At 49.4% G+C, this 15,021-nt stretch overlaps 1 long non-coding RNA gene across 1 annotated transcript in view; it reads left to right on the forward strand.

The window, feature by feature from the left end:
- Positions 1-607: 607 nt before the first annotated feature.
- Positions 608-15,021, forward strand: part of LOC146784429 (uncharacterized) — a 63,206-nt gene continuing 48,792 nt past the window's right edge. Inside the window, exon 1 of the long non-coding RNA XR_014970705.1 lies at positions 608-813. This is a non-coding gene — a long non-coding RNA (uncharacterized LOC146784429). The remainder of the gene's footprint in view (positions 814-15,021) is intronic.

Here is a 15,021-nt window from a genome sequence, read left to right on the forward strand (position 1 = left end):
TACATTTATTATTTATCATTTTTAACTTTTTAAAATAATTCTAACTATGTTTTTATTAATTATGTTTATTATTTAATTATTATTATTTTTTAAGACATTTAAACGAAACAATATTTTAAACAACTATATTTTAGTGTCAATATCTTTGTACTTACCTTTGTAGAGATAGGATGTCGATATTCTGTCCATCGATATTCTGGACTCGATATTCTTGTAGGTCGATATTCCGTCCGTCGATATTTTGTCAGTGATCCGGATTGAGTATTGCGGTCACTGACCTTTTGGTTTCTGCCTGCAACGTATCATTGGCATGCTATATTGGCTCATCTATGTTCCTTACGTGAATGGTACTGTTCGGGCTATTTGGGCTGTTAATAACACTATCTGTGGTGAGTTCATTTCAACATTTTAAGTTTTCAACGTTAACGTTTTGCCTACAGTTTGGCCGGCTAAACCCTTATGTGGCAGTTTAAATTTTAAAAGGTGCACATGCTTCTTACCTTTGTTCATGGAGTCGCACGGCAATGCTGAGAGTTCTTTAGTGACGTCTTCGGCTGAGTTCAAACTTTGTTGCTCTGGGACGCTTCGTAGCACGGATGTGCCCGGAGTCATCCGGCGCAGCGTCAAGTACGTGCCGCCATCTTCTTTAGTTGTACGTTCTGTGCCCCTTGCCTCATTCTCAGCCGGCAGTGCGCAGACGATTTACGTAGAGAAAAAAAAGTTGTGCCAAAATACATAGGGATGTCTGGAGGGGCGATGCAGGTTGTGCGATCACCCTTCCACAACATATTAATTCAAAACTAAGCAGCTATGGTGAGCTACAATTATGATGAGAGTTGACAAGAGACGTAGTTTTCAACACCGTATTACTGTTGTGCTTTTTTTCCCCTTGGATACATGCAGGTCTACATCATGTTAACAGTTTCAACATGTTTCTTGATTGAGCTGATCTTCAGCTGCTCTGAGATGAACACTTGTCCTGCACATTTCTGTTTGTAACCTTTGCCTCTTATTGCACTTGTAGTTTGTGAATTTTGTGCCACTGTGGCATCACAAGGGTGAGAGGTCGCACAACGGTGAAGGGTTTTGTGCTTTAATTTCATTGTTTGTTTGATTGCCATGTTCAGCATTTCTCATTTTCATACCGTTACATGCGGGATCTGCCCGTTTTTCGCTTAAGTTGCTTCAAAGTGTATAAGTCACCCTGTGCTGCACGTTTTGTTTGTTGTCTTTAGTGCGGGTTAGTCCCATTTAAACGGTTCTCATTTCAAAGTCTTAGATTAGGGATGTTAGAGTGGGTGCTAGTCCCATTTCTACAGTTTGTGTTGTTATAGTGTTTAGTCTGCGCAGAAACCTTGATTATACAGTTCTTTAGTCACCCTGTGCTGCCCCTATTCTCTAAGTTGTTATATCGTGTATAAGTCACCCTGTGCTGCATGCTGTTTTTTTAGGTGTGTAAGTCACCCTGTGCTGCATGTTGTTTCATGGTGTGTAAGTCACCCTGTGCTTCACGTTTCTTTTGTTTGATGTATGGTGTGTAAGTCATCTTATGCTTTACGCAGTAAGTTTCTTTTCCTTTCTAGGAGCGGTGGTTTAATAGGTTTTAGTCCCATCTTCACAATTTGCTTTAGGAGTCTGTGAGAGGGAGGGTCGAAAGGAAAAACGAGGAGGCCGAATTCAAGGATCAATTGTGTTGGAGTTTTATTTTTGTTTACGGAAAGAGCAGTTCCAAAACAGGTTTAGGATGAATTGCTGGCCTTCTCTATTCGGGAGTCGTCCTCACGGTCTTCCAGCGGGTGATAGGTCCCTGACGTGGTCGGGTGTTTTCCCCAGGTTTCCTCGGAGAGAAAGAAGGAGAGAAGGCGGTAAGAGTCTTGTTCAGGCTTTCCGTTATGAACCCTTCACCAATGACTAATTACACTAAGAAACACCCGTTGTGACGAACGACAAAAATAAGACAGGTGTGGCGATTTCGTGAAAAATGAGGAACAGGGATATGGGAATTAGGTGCAACTGCTCAATTCCAGATGGAGTAGTGAAGGGGACCGTCCACAAGAACCCCTGGTTAAGGATACCACTCATAAAGCTAGAAGGGTTGTCGGTACGTATACTCTCTAGAAGAGACAGGGATTGGTTTACAGAATAGTTGAACGTAGCACCGTGGGTAGAATATCAGGCTGTGAAGGGACACCAGAGGGTAGGGCAACCACTTTAACCTACGGACACTTTGCAACCGTAATACCCTGTAGTCCACTAGCTGGACCCCACTTATCCCTCCCTCCTTCCCGTGTCACATACCGCGTCGGCCGCAACTCTCCGGAGCTGCGGCGGCTCATCAGCGTCCACCTGGGGCGTCCACCACTCTTCGGACCAGGTCTCGGCTTCTTCGGGTGAGTCCTCCGGGTCGACGGCTGGCCTCGGTTCCTCTTCTGCCGGTTCGATGGTCGAGGGTTCCTCTCCGCTCCTCTCTTCCTCTCGGCGTGGCTGTTCTTGGCGTAGCGGTTCTCGCTGCTCCTCCGATTCCACACCCCCTCGCTGGTCTTCCGGGCTCCTTTCGTACTCGTCAGTTCCTGCCTCTCGCGGATGCCATTGGTTCCCGTATGGTCTGGGCGGGGTTCCTCCCTGCATACAAGAGGTAGGGGAAAGGTTTAACACATTCCCTCCCAGCCTTTGCGTCTCGTTGTATTTCTGTTTACGGGATGACGGGAAGGGTATCCCGGCTATGGAGGCCGCCTCCTCACATCCCCCTTCCCTAACTTTCTTGCTGGCAAGAAAAGAGTCAATGGGATATCTAGAGAGATAGTCGGCATTTGACTGTTCTTTCCCTTTCCTGTGAAGTGTGGTAAAACGGTAGGGCTGTAAGGCCAAGAACCACCTCATGATTCTGTCGTTGTGCCCTTTGTTGCGAGATAGCCATTGTAGGGGGGCATGGTTCGTATAAAGAATGAATTCTCTTCCGTCCAGATAGTAACGTAGGGTTTCTATAGCCCATTTTATGGCGAATGCTTCCTTCTCGATGACCACATATTTGGTTTCTCTAAGAAACAGTTTCCTGCTGAGGTATAGTACTGGTCTTTCCTGGTTTTGGGTGTCGGTTTGTGATAGGACAGCACCTAGTCCTTGATCCGACGCATCTGTCTGTAATATGAATGGTTTAGTGTAATCGGGACTCAGCAATACCGGTTTGGATGTGATGGCTGTTTTCAAGGTCTGAAAAGCTGCTAGTTGTTGGATTGTGGGAGATCGTAGTGCTTTCTCGGTGTTGATGGTCTTTTGCAGGGGGTCAGTCAAGGGGGTAGCTGTTTGGGAGAAGTCGGGGATGAACCTCCTATAATACCCTAGGATGCCGAGAAATGCTCGTAGTTCTTTTTTTGTTTGAGGAAAGGGTATACTGGCTATTGCAGCTACTTTCTCGTTTTGGGGTTTGATGAGACCTTCCCCGAGGAGATACCCTAGGTATTTAACTGACCTAGCTGCTAACTTACTTTTAGCAGGATTGATAGTTAACCCACTAGCTTTCAGGTTCTTTACTACCTCTACCATATGGTCTAGATGTTGTTCCCAGGTGTCGCTAAAAATGACGATATCGTCAATATAAGCGGCGGCATAGTCTGCACAGGGTTTCAATACGGTGTTCATTAATTTTGAAAAGTGGCCGGGGCCCCATGTAACCCAAAGGGTAAAACAGTGAAGTGATACAGACCTCCCGGGGTTGAAAAGGCGGTCTTTTCCCTGTCCTGCCTACGTAGTGGGACCTGCCAGTATCCTTTGCTTAGGTCCAGGGTGCTAATATACTTTGCGTTACCAAGTTTCTCAATCATTTCATCAACCCGGGGTAATGGGTAGGAGTCAAACTGTGAAATTTTATTAACCTCGCGGAAATCTATACAGAATCGAATAGATCCGTCGGGTTTTGGAACTAAAACAATTGGAGAATTCCACTCACTAGTAGATGGTTCGATCACTCCCATCTGGAGCATCTGTTGTACCTCCTTCTCTACTGCCAGCCTGCGGGCTTCGGGGATACGGTAGGGACATAATTTTACCCTCCTTCCAGGTTGAGTGTAAATAGCATGTTCGGTTACTGTGTAATGTCCTGGGAGGGTAGAGAAGACCTCCTGGAAAGGCTGTAGCCTATCATACAGGTCTTCCTTCTGTTTCTCCGTCAGGTCAGGGTCTATGCTCCCGGAAAAAGAGGGTGGATTCTTGGCTATGGCTACCAAGCGGGGTACCGGCCCTTCTCATTTCTTTAATAAATTTATATGAACTATTTGGGTGTTGGTAGGCTTTGTGGGATCCATTTCTAGGCGATAGGTTACAGGAGTGGTGGCTTCCAGGACTTGAAATGGACCCTGCCATTGGCCTAGGAGCTTGTGGTCCGAGGTAGGCATCATTAGCAAAGCAAAATCACCCACCTTCAGAGACCTATTTCTGGTACCCTTATCATAATACCGTTACTGGGCTTCTTGGGCCTGTTCCAAGTGGGTTCTACAGATATTGCGTATTTCGTGGAGATGCGTCTTCAATTGTAAGACGTATTCGTGTAGGGGTTTGGTACCCTCGGGGATTTCTTCCCATTCCTTTTTTGCCATGTCTAGTAGGGTACGTGGGGGTCGGCCAGATAATAGCTCGAATGGGGAGTACCCGGTGCTTTTCTGGGACTTGCATCGGATGGCAAAAAGGGCAAGAGGCAACATGTCTTCCCAACGACGGGTTTCTAGCTCAAGCAGCTTTTTTAGCGTGGTTTTAAGGGTAGCATTATATCTTTCCACTAACCCGTCAGTCTGTGGATGATAAGCCGATGTTCGGATTTGCTTGATGTTTAACTGGGTACAGACCTGTTTCAGGAGCTTGGAGACAAAAGGTGTCCCCTGGTCCGTTATTATCTCTTGTGGAAAGCCTACTCGGGAAAAGATATTAACCAGGGCTTTAGCGATATGCAGGGCGTTTGGGTGACGCAATGCCACTGCCTCGGGATATCGAGTGGCGTAATCTACCAATACCAACACGAACCTATAGCCGCTGCGAGAGGGGAGCAACGGGCCTATTATGTCCATCCCTACCCTAGCAAAGGGTTCACTAATGACAAGTAGGGGACGCAAGGGGACTCTAGGGAAGGTATGTCTGTTGTTTTTTTGGCAGATGGCACACTCCCTACAGTATCGGCGGATTTGTTGGTAGATACCCGGCCAAAAGAACTGTTTTAGTATCTCTTTTTCTGTTTTTTCCTCCCCAAAATGTCCCCATAGGAGATGGCTGTGGGCAAGAAACATTACTTTCTCTCTATAGGAGCGTGGGACTAGCAGCTGTAGGGGTTGGTTGCTTCCTCCCTTTCTGTATAGCAACCCCTTCTTTACCAGGAATTGGGGACCTACTTCATTTGGATCTTCCTCTTCTGAGGCCTTGTTCCAGGCTTCCCTTAGCGTGTCGTCCTCTCGTTGTGCGGTGAAGAACCCTCGGTCGTACTGCCACAAGGCCTCCTCCTTGTTCCGTGTGAGCGCAACTCGGTTCCAGTCCTGTTTCTCTCTTTTCTTCTGTTTTCTGCTTTTTTGTGGTTTCTCCTGGGGTGGAGTGAGATGGGGTTCCTTAGAAAAAGGGGCTGTTAGACACCAGGCATCCTGATCGGTGCGATTTTCTGGTACAACCGCAGAGAGATAGGGGTAGTCAGAACCCAGTACTAAAGGCTCAGGTAGTCGAGGTATTAACCCAACTTTTACTGGCACCGGAGCATGAGCGGCACTGTGTTGGACTCGTATAGTGGTAGTTGGATACCTCCTGTTGTCCCCGTGTACACACTGTATGTTTACTGTAGCATTGGTTTGTATAACGCCTCCCGGAACTGCGGAAGGTTGGATGACACTCTGCAGACATCCTGTGTCCATCAGGGCTTGTCTTTCTTCCCCATTGACCCTTACGGTGTGATGATAGGGAGGTTTCTCTCCCCCGGGAGTACAATAGTAGGAACGGGTGAGCCCGATTTCCATAGGTTCTTCTTTTTGGGGGCACGCCCGGGCTATATGACCGAAACCACCACATGAAAAACACTGGGGCCCAGGGGAAGAAGAGGGCCGCAGGGGATTAGGTAGGGGACCAGGTAAGAGGGTGACCGTATCCGACCTCCTTGGACCCAGTGGCCTCACTGTCTTGACGGGTCCTCCGCTAGGACGTTTCCAGGATTGTTTGTCCTTCCCTCTTTGTAACTCTTGTGCGCGAGTATAGGCGCCAGCGATGTCCACTGCCCTATCAAAAGTCAATCCCGTGTGCTGTCGTACCCATTTTTGTACGGGGGGGGTGTAAGGAGGTTAAAAACTGTTCGAGATATAATTTCTCCATGATGTCCTCCTTAGTAGCAGTCAGGGGTTTCAACCACCGGTCGGCTAGATCCCGGATCCGGAAAGAGAGGGCCCTGGGGGTCTCCTGGGGGCCTTCTTTGACTTGTCTGAGGCGTAGTCTGTACGTCTCGTCATCTATCCCCAACTTTCTAGCATTGCTTTCTTCACGTCATCGTATGGCGTAAGGCCTAAAGGGTTAGCTGCCTGGTAGGCGGCCTGCAAATCCCCAGTCAGCAACGGTCCTAAGTACTGACCCCATTTGTCGGCGGCCCACCCGACTGTTCTAGCCATTCTCTCAAAATTAGAAAAGAAGAAGTCCGGGTCCTCCCCATTTACATGCTTCTGAAGGACCACTGAGGGTAGAGTGGTCTGGTTTCTTTGTTGCCCCATCGTATCTGCAAGTCTGTTGAATATGGCTTCCAGTGATTGGCTTTGTTCTACCAGGGTTTTATGGTGTTTCTCCCTATCTTCTTCGGTCACGGATAGGAAGCGTTCAATAAGGCACCCTAGTTTTTCCTGACCTTCAGCCATCTTCTTGATTGCAGCCTCCATCCCTTCTGATCCCACTTCTGACACCACGTGTGAGAGGGAGGGTCGAAAGGAAAAACGAGGAGGCCGAATTCAAGGATCAATTGTGTTGGAGTTTTATTTTTGTTTACGGAAAGAGCAGTTCCAAAACAGGTTTAGGATGAATTGCTGGCCTTCTCTATTCGGGAGTCGTCCTCATGGTCTTCCAGCGGGTGATAGGTCCCTGACGTGGTCGGGTGTTTTCCCCAAGTTTCCTCGGAGAGAAAGAAGGAGAGAAGGCGGTAAGAGTCTTGTTCAGGCTTTCCGTTATGAACCCTTCACCAATGACTAATTACACTAAGAAACACCCGTTGTGACGAACGACAAAAATAAGACAGGTGTGGCGATTTCGTAAAAAATGAGGAACAGGGATATGGGAATTAGGTGCAACTGCTCAATTCCAGACGGAGTAGTGAAGGGGACCGTCCACAAGAACCCCTGGTTAAGGATACCACTCATAAAGCTAGAAGGGTTGTCGGTACGTATACTCTCTAGAAGAGACAGGGATTGGTTTACAGAATAGTTGAACGTAGCACCGTGGGTAGAATATCGGGCTGTAGGGTAGGGCAACCACTTTAACCTACGGACACTTTGCAACCATAATACCCTGTAGTCCACTAGCTGGAACCCACTTATCCCTTCCCCTTCCCGTGTCACGTACCGCGTCGGCCGCAACTCTCCGGAGCTGCGGCGGCTCATCAGCGTCCACCTGGGGCGTCCACCCCTCTTCGGACCAGGTCTCGGCTTCTTCAGGTGAGTCCTCCGGGTCGACTACTGGCCTCGGTTCCTCTTCTGCCGGTTCGATGGTCGAGGGTTCCTCTCCGCTCCTCTCTTCCTCTTGGCGTGGCTGTTCTTGGCGTAGCGGTTCTCGCTGCTCCTCCGATTCCACACCCCCTCGCTGGTCTTCCGGGCTCCTTTCGTACTCGTCAGTTCCTGCCTCTCGCGGACGCCATTGGTTCCCATATGGTCTGGGCGGGGTTCCTCCCTGCATACAAGAGGTAGGGGAAAGGTTTAACACATTCCCTCCCAGCCTTTGCGTCTCGTTGTATTTCTGTTTACGGGATGACGGGAAGGGTATCCCGGCTATGGAGGCCGCCTCCTCACAGGGTCATAGTCACATTTTTGCATGTTTTGTCCCTTACATGAGGGGTGGTAAGTCGGGTTTCAGTCCCTTCTTCACAGATTACATTGTTGTTCCTTACATGAGGAGTATATATATGGGGTGCAGTACACCCATAGTGACAGAGTTCTGGGGGTGCGTGTCTCCAGTGTTTTCTCTTCACAGTGCTTTGCCCTGCTTTGCGGTGCATGGTTGGATGCTTTTCTGCATCTTTCATGAGTTTAAGTCTCACATGTCTTTTCATGTGGCAGTATATCACTTTGTTCATGTGAGCTTAACGTTCTTGCTTCTATTCTTTTTGTTTTTAATATTAAAGGGGGAGGATGAGTGTTATTTCATATTTGTATCTATTCATTCCTTTTTCCTCCTTTGTTTAGTCTTCATTCCCTCTCGTGATGTGGTGTTTTTCCTTGCATCCATGGGTTCTGGACTAGTTCCTTCATTTGTACATTATTGTACATAGTTTTTACCTTATGGTATTTTTTATTTAATTTTCAATTCAAGTGGTCAATATATCTTATATCCTGTTGTTTTGTGTATACTGTTCTTATGTCCCAATTCCTAGCTGCTCAGCCAGTGTGAGTGTTCTGTATGGAATGATGGTGTGATGGACATGTTTGGAATGCTTCGGTGCCTGCTGTGAATGTTGACAGTTGAAAATGGGCTGAGCAACAGGGAGGCTGCTCCTGGTGGGGCTGCTACTACTGATGTCCATGTAACTATGGCTGTTCAACAAGATCTTCTCAACTTGTAACTACAACTTAATAAATATACATGAAACTACACCCTGGTCACCGACTTCATTACTACACACTGTTTATCAGTGTGATTGGCCTATATGACCCCAGGTTATTAGGGTTCTTCAAACTATCTTTTTTCCCTCTGGGAAGGACAAATTGAGCACTGTTAAAGTGGGCAAAAATAATACATGTTACCATTAAAGCTTAGAAATGTAAGAAATGCGATCTGAAAGGCTTTGTATATAGATTATTTTATTTGTATGCAGTCTGCAGCTGTTAAGAGACGTAAAGATTCCGAGAGGCCTGTAATTCCAAAGTGTGGTCTGAATTTAGTTGGAAGTTTTCCATTAAGCTAAACAAGCAGGAAGTACCATGCCCATCTGTTCATTTCATGCTTGGGTCGTGGTCGATCGCACGTCCACTCGTGCACACACATTCGATCTTCTAGGAGCATTTTCCGAACGTTATATTGTAACTTTAACATTTGTAAATTTGTAATTAACTATAAGTTTTACAACCCAGGGGAATTTCTGTCAATGCTAAAGTCATCACTGATGGCATGCATCATTTATGTATTTTGTGATGCTGTGTCATTAAGCAATTGACCATTGATTTGTCATTTAGTAGTAAATACATATTTGCACTTGTGGCTTTCAGTACATATTTGCACTCTAGTGTATGAACTCCCCATGGGAAAACTCCGACCTTACTATGACCAGATATCTTCCAAATCCTATGCGGCAGATTTATCTGATTGTATTAATTATTAAAGCTGAGAAGACCTTACACACGAGAGCCATGAATTTGAGCGTGTGAGTGCATGATGTCTGCAAGGCATGTTACCATCACCTTAGGTTAAGATATGAAAATGGCCCCTAGTCTCTTCGAGTTTGTGCGATTTATGGCAGCGCCACCCTATACTGGCAGTTGTTAATTTATGGGTCAGGCTCCAATACGCTTTAAGCGCTGTGGAAAAAAGCTGTGTTTTTGTTTTAGACGGGTGAAAGTAGTAATTGTCACTAAGTAAGACGTTTTAACTCTAATTATGAGATGTTGATTTTTTTTTCTTGTCTGACCACTTTAATGAGGAAGTTTCGCAGTTTACTGCATTTCCGCAATAATTCCAACATACTGCAAATAAACCGTCAAAACAAATCTGTTTTTTTGCTCCACTGTCAACAACAATGCAGATCTCTACAAAAGTTCATGCAATCTTCACCCAGTGGAGAGGAGACCAAAATAGCATTGCATCAGGGACTATCAGTTTCGGGAAACAATACCATCTGGAGCAAAGCATTTCTAGTGGACTACTCGTATTGCAAAAAGCAATTCGGTCCCTGCTCGAAAACCAGGTCTTCATCTCTTTCTTCAGCAAAGGAGTAAGACTGTGGTGAATGTACGGGCTTGGATATAAGAAGACGACCAGGCAGAGAATGTCTGATGAATAAAAGATCATCTGGAGAAGGAGTTAAGACTAAGGGGCATATTAACAAGCCAGGCGATACAATTTATCGCCGCTTTAGCGGCAGAAAACTGCCGCTAAAACGGCAATAATGGGCTTGATAATATGCCTTATGGAATTCCAATTGAAGCCCAGGTTAGATGTCCTTCACAGTCCCGAGACCCGAGTCACAAGAAAAGAGAAAAGCAAACGTGGAAAACAAGAAAAGGGGGCAGGGTAGAAACACCCTGACCCCCTATGCCTGCTCAGGGGGTCCCACAAAGACCCCCAGGGCCCAAAAAAGCTATTTTTCTTTTAAAACCGGCAAAATCCGCGGAGGATCCGCAAATCCCGCCGCGAAAATTAAAAAAACTGAAGTGCGGACTCCCTCCCTTCGTTAATATTTAGCCAATGGGTGGGCCAAGTCCCGGGGGCATGCTGAAATGTAAATGCTGGGGCCCGGGGGGACCCCCACAGCACCAGGGACCACCACCCCCGGGGCTTTTCTTAAATATTTGCGGGGGGCTCATGGCCCCTCAAGCCCCGGGGACCGCCACCCCCGGGGCTTTTATCAAATATTTGCGGGGACACACGGCCCCCCGCAGCCCTGGAGCCGCCACCCCCGGGGCGTGTTTTAAAAAAAAAAAAAAACCTAAGTGAGGGGCTCGAGCCCCCCCACACGGCCCGGGGACCACCACCTCCCTGGGGCTGTGCATTGAATGTGGGGCCATGTGGCCCCCTCCTGGAGCCTGTGATGGCCCTGGGGACTGCCACCCCCCAGGGCCGGCTCCAGCACTGTCCCGGGGTGCCCAACTCCGGGACACTGCTGTTTGCTATGGCAGGGCGGGAGCCTCACCGCTCCCACCCTGCCATAGCAAACTGTGTTTTGGATTTTTGAAGAGAGAGCAGGAAACCTGCTCTCTCTTCCAAAATCCAAACCAGATTGCTTTTCCACACAGAGAGCTGCATGTCAGCAGCTCCCCGTGTGGAAAAGCAATGCCGGATCCCGCAGGAGGCGGGGAGCCGACTAGGATCGTGGGGGCATTGGGGCTCCCCCCACAGTCCCCAACGAGAGGCCAGGCCCCGGGGTATGGGGTCCTCGGGGCAAGGAGTGGCCCAGGGCCCCCCCATAACAAAAATACATTTTTTTTTTAAAACACGCAAAGGCCGGCCCCCGGGGTCATAAATGGCCTGAAGAGGATGGGGTCCCCAGACCGAATATGGCCTCAGGAGGGGGGCCACATGGCCCCCTTCCATTTTTGAAATAAATAAAAGATTAGGGGTCAGGCCTTGGGGGATGGGGTCCCCAGGGCCCATAAAATAGGAAAGGAAGGGGGGGCCACACAGCTCCCCTTCTTAAACTTTATTTATTTTTTTAAATACCGGCATCGCCGAGACCCCGCCCCCTCCCAGAAACACTCTGCAAACGCGCCCTGTTCCAGGCCACACCCCTTTTTACACCTCTCTGCAACCCTGCTCTGTGGCGCTTACTGGAGGTACCTGGTGGGCTAGCTGGACCCCAGGGACCCTCAGGATTCAAGGGGACTTTATCCCCCAACTTAAACACACCACGGGGCGTGTTTGCACAGTGGTGAAGGGAGGGGGCGGGGCCTGAGGTGATATGTGTGCAAACACGCCCTGTGGCGCCTTTTAAGTTGGGGAATTAATTCCCTTTCAATCCTGAGGGCCCCTGGGGGCCAACTAGCCCACCAGGTACCTCCAGTAAGCGCCACAGGCCTGCATTGCAGAGAGGTGGTCCAGGCCACACCCCTTTTTACACCTCTCCGCAACGCAGCTCTATGGCGCTTACTGGAGGTACCTCGTGGGCTAGTTAGACCCCAGGGACCCTCAGGATTCAAGGGGACTTTATCCCCCAAATTAAAACACTCCACGGGGCACGTTTGCACAGTGGTGAAGGGAGGGGCGGGGCCTGAGGTGACATGTGTTCAAACACGCCCTGTGGCACGTTTTAAGTTGGGAAATTAATTCCCCTTCAATCCTGAGGGTCCCTGGGGAGCAACTAGCCCACCAGGTTCCTCCAGTAAGCACCACAGGCCTGAGTTGCAGAGAGGTGGTCCAGGCCACGCCCTTTTTTAAACCTCTCTGCAACGCAGCTCTGTGACACTTACTGGAGGTACCTCGTGTGCTAGTTGGACCCCAGGGACCCTCAGGATTCAAGGGGACTTTATCCCCCAACTTAAACCGCGCCACAGGGCACGTTTTGACAGTGGTGAAGGGAGGGGCGGGGCCTCAAATCAAATCAGGTGTTTGATAAGCGCGACTACTCACCCGTAAGGGTCTCAAGGTGCTGGGGGGTGTGAGAGGGGGTTAGGAGGTTCCAATCCATCAAGGAGGGAGTCTGTCGAAGAGCCAAGTTTTGAGGTTTCTTGGAAATATGGGGAGCGATATTATCTGCCTGAGGTGGAGCGGAAGTTCGTTCCAGGCACTGGCCGCATGGAAGGAGGAGGAGCTGCCTCCCAATCTGGTCTTTTTTGTGTGGGGGACCATGGCGTAGGAGAGCTGGGCTGATCGTAGGGTCCTTTGGGGTGCGTGGAATTTGAGTCGGCTATTCGGGTATGCTGGTCCGGTGTCGTGGAGGGCCTTGTGGGCATGGGTTAGCATCTTGAAGGTGACTCCGGCTTTGATGGGGAGCCAGTGGAGTGTGCACAGGTGCTGTGAGATGTGGCAGTGTCTTGGCAGGTTGAGGACCAGTCTTGCGGCGGCGTTTTGGATGTTCTGTAGCTTGCGGGTGGGGTTTTTGTTTATTCCGGCATAGAGTGCGTTGCCGTAGTCGAGCCTGCTGGTGATCAGGGCGTGAGTGACGGGCTTTCTGTGTTCGAGGGGGATCCATTTGAAGGTCTTACATAGGAGGCGGAGGGTGTGGAAGCAGGAGGACAAGACGGAATTGATCTGGTGGTCCATTTTGACCTCTGAGTCCAGGATGATTCCCAGGTTGCGTGCATGGTCCGTGGGGGTGGGCAGGCTTCCGAGGGCAGGGGGCCACCAGGTGTCGTTCTAGGCATCTGGGTTTGGGCCCATGATGAGTACTTCCATTTTGTTGGTGTTTAGTTGTAGGCAGCTGTATTTCATCCATTTGGCGATGGCTTCCATGCCTTCTCGAAAGTTGTGTCTGACGGTGTTGGGTTCGTTGGATAGGGAGAGGATGAGTTGGGTGTCGTCTGCGTATGACACAATGTTGAGTCCATAGGTTCTGACGATGGGGGCGAGCGGAGCCATGTAGACATTGAAGAGCGTAGGGCTGAGGGAGGACCCCTGGGGGACTCCGCAAGTGGTAGGTGTAGGGTCCGAGAGGAAAGGGGGGAGTCTGACCCGCTGCGTTCTGCCGGAGAGGTAGGAGCGGATCCAGTTGAGGGCCTTGTCTTGGATCCCTGCGTCGTGGAGTCTACGTATTAGGGTGCATTGAGAGACTGTGTCGAATGCCCCTGAGATGTCGAGGAGGATGAGGTCTGCCGTTTCTCCTTTGTCCAGTAAGGTACGGCTGTCGTCTGTTGCGGCGAGGAGGGCAGTTTCTGTACTGTGGATTTTTCTGAAGCCGGATTGGGAGGAGTCAAGGATGTTGTGCTCTTTGATGAATGTGGCGAGTTGGCTGTAGTGTTGATGGCTTTCTCAATGACTTTCACTGGGTACGGGAGCAGGGAGATCGGTCTGTAGTTTTTGAGGTCGGTGGGGTCCGCCGAGGGTTTCTTCAGGAGGGGTTGATCTCAGCATGTTTCCAGTCATCAGGGAACGAGGCAGTTGCCAGGGAGCGGTTGATGGTGTGGCAGAGCATGGGTGCGATGGTGTCGGCGGCTCTGTTGAAAATGTGGTGGGACAGGGGTCCATTGGGGCCCCGGAGTGGATTGACTTCATCGTCTTCAGTGTGTCTTCGGTGGTGAGGGCTGTCCAGTTGTCGATCGCTGGCTTCAGGGTGGTTGGTGAGGGTTCAGTGTGTTGGTTGTCTTCGTCGAAGTTCTCGTAGATGCTCTTGATTTTGTGGCGGAAAAAGGTGCAGAGTTTGTCGCAGAGGTCTTGTGAGGGAGGGATGTTGGTGGATTGGGCAAACTCCTTAATGATGTTGAAGAGTTCTTTGCTGTTGTGTGCATGAGTGGAGATTCTGTTCAAACGCTTTTTTCCTCATTTTTCTGATGAGTTGGTGGTGGGCATTGGTGGCAGCTCTGAATTTGTTGTGAGGTTCTGTGGATTTGGTGTTCCTCCAGGCCTTTTCAAGGCAGCAGCAAGTGCGTCTGGACTCTCGAAGTTCGATGGTGAACCATCTAGCTTTCTTGGCGTAGGTGTTGTTGTTTTTCTTGAGGGGGCTATGGTGTTGGCACTGTCGGAGATCCATCTGTGCATGGTTCGGGCCTCGTGTGTTGGCATCGTCGTTTGCCGCCATGGTTGGGGTGGAGTTGCTGAGTGATGAGGTTAGCTGGTCGTTGGTGATTCTGGTCCAGTTTCTTCGTGGGAGCAGGTGCTGGTGTCTGTAGATGGTGTGTGTTCTGAAGGTGAAGTGGACGCATTGATGGTCAGTCCATGGGAGTTCGGTGGTGTGGCTGAAGGTGATGGAGTTTCCTGTTGTGAAGAGGGGGTTGAGGGTGTGTCCTGCTGAGTACGTGGGTTCGGTCACGATCTGGCAGAGTCCAATGTTGTGGAGGTTGTCCAGGAGGGATGTCGTGCTGGGGTCCAGTTGGTTGTCGAGGTGGAAGTTGAGATCTCCCAGTAGGATGTAGTTGGTGGACGCAATGGCATGTGGCGAGATGATGTCCGTGATGGAGTTGGCGAAAAGTCCGCGGGGTCCAAGGTGTCGGTCGATGAGGGTTCCTC

This window comes from Triturus cristatus, chromosome 11 (assembly GCF_964204655.1).
Source record: "Triturus cristatus chromosome 11, aTriCri1.1, whole genome shotgun sequence".
Classification (NCBI taxonomy): domain Eukaryota; kingdom Metazoa; phylum Chordata; class Amphibia; order Caudata; family Salamandridae; genus Triturus; species Triturus cristatus.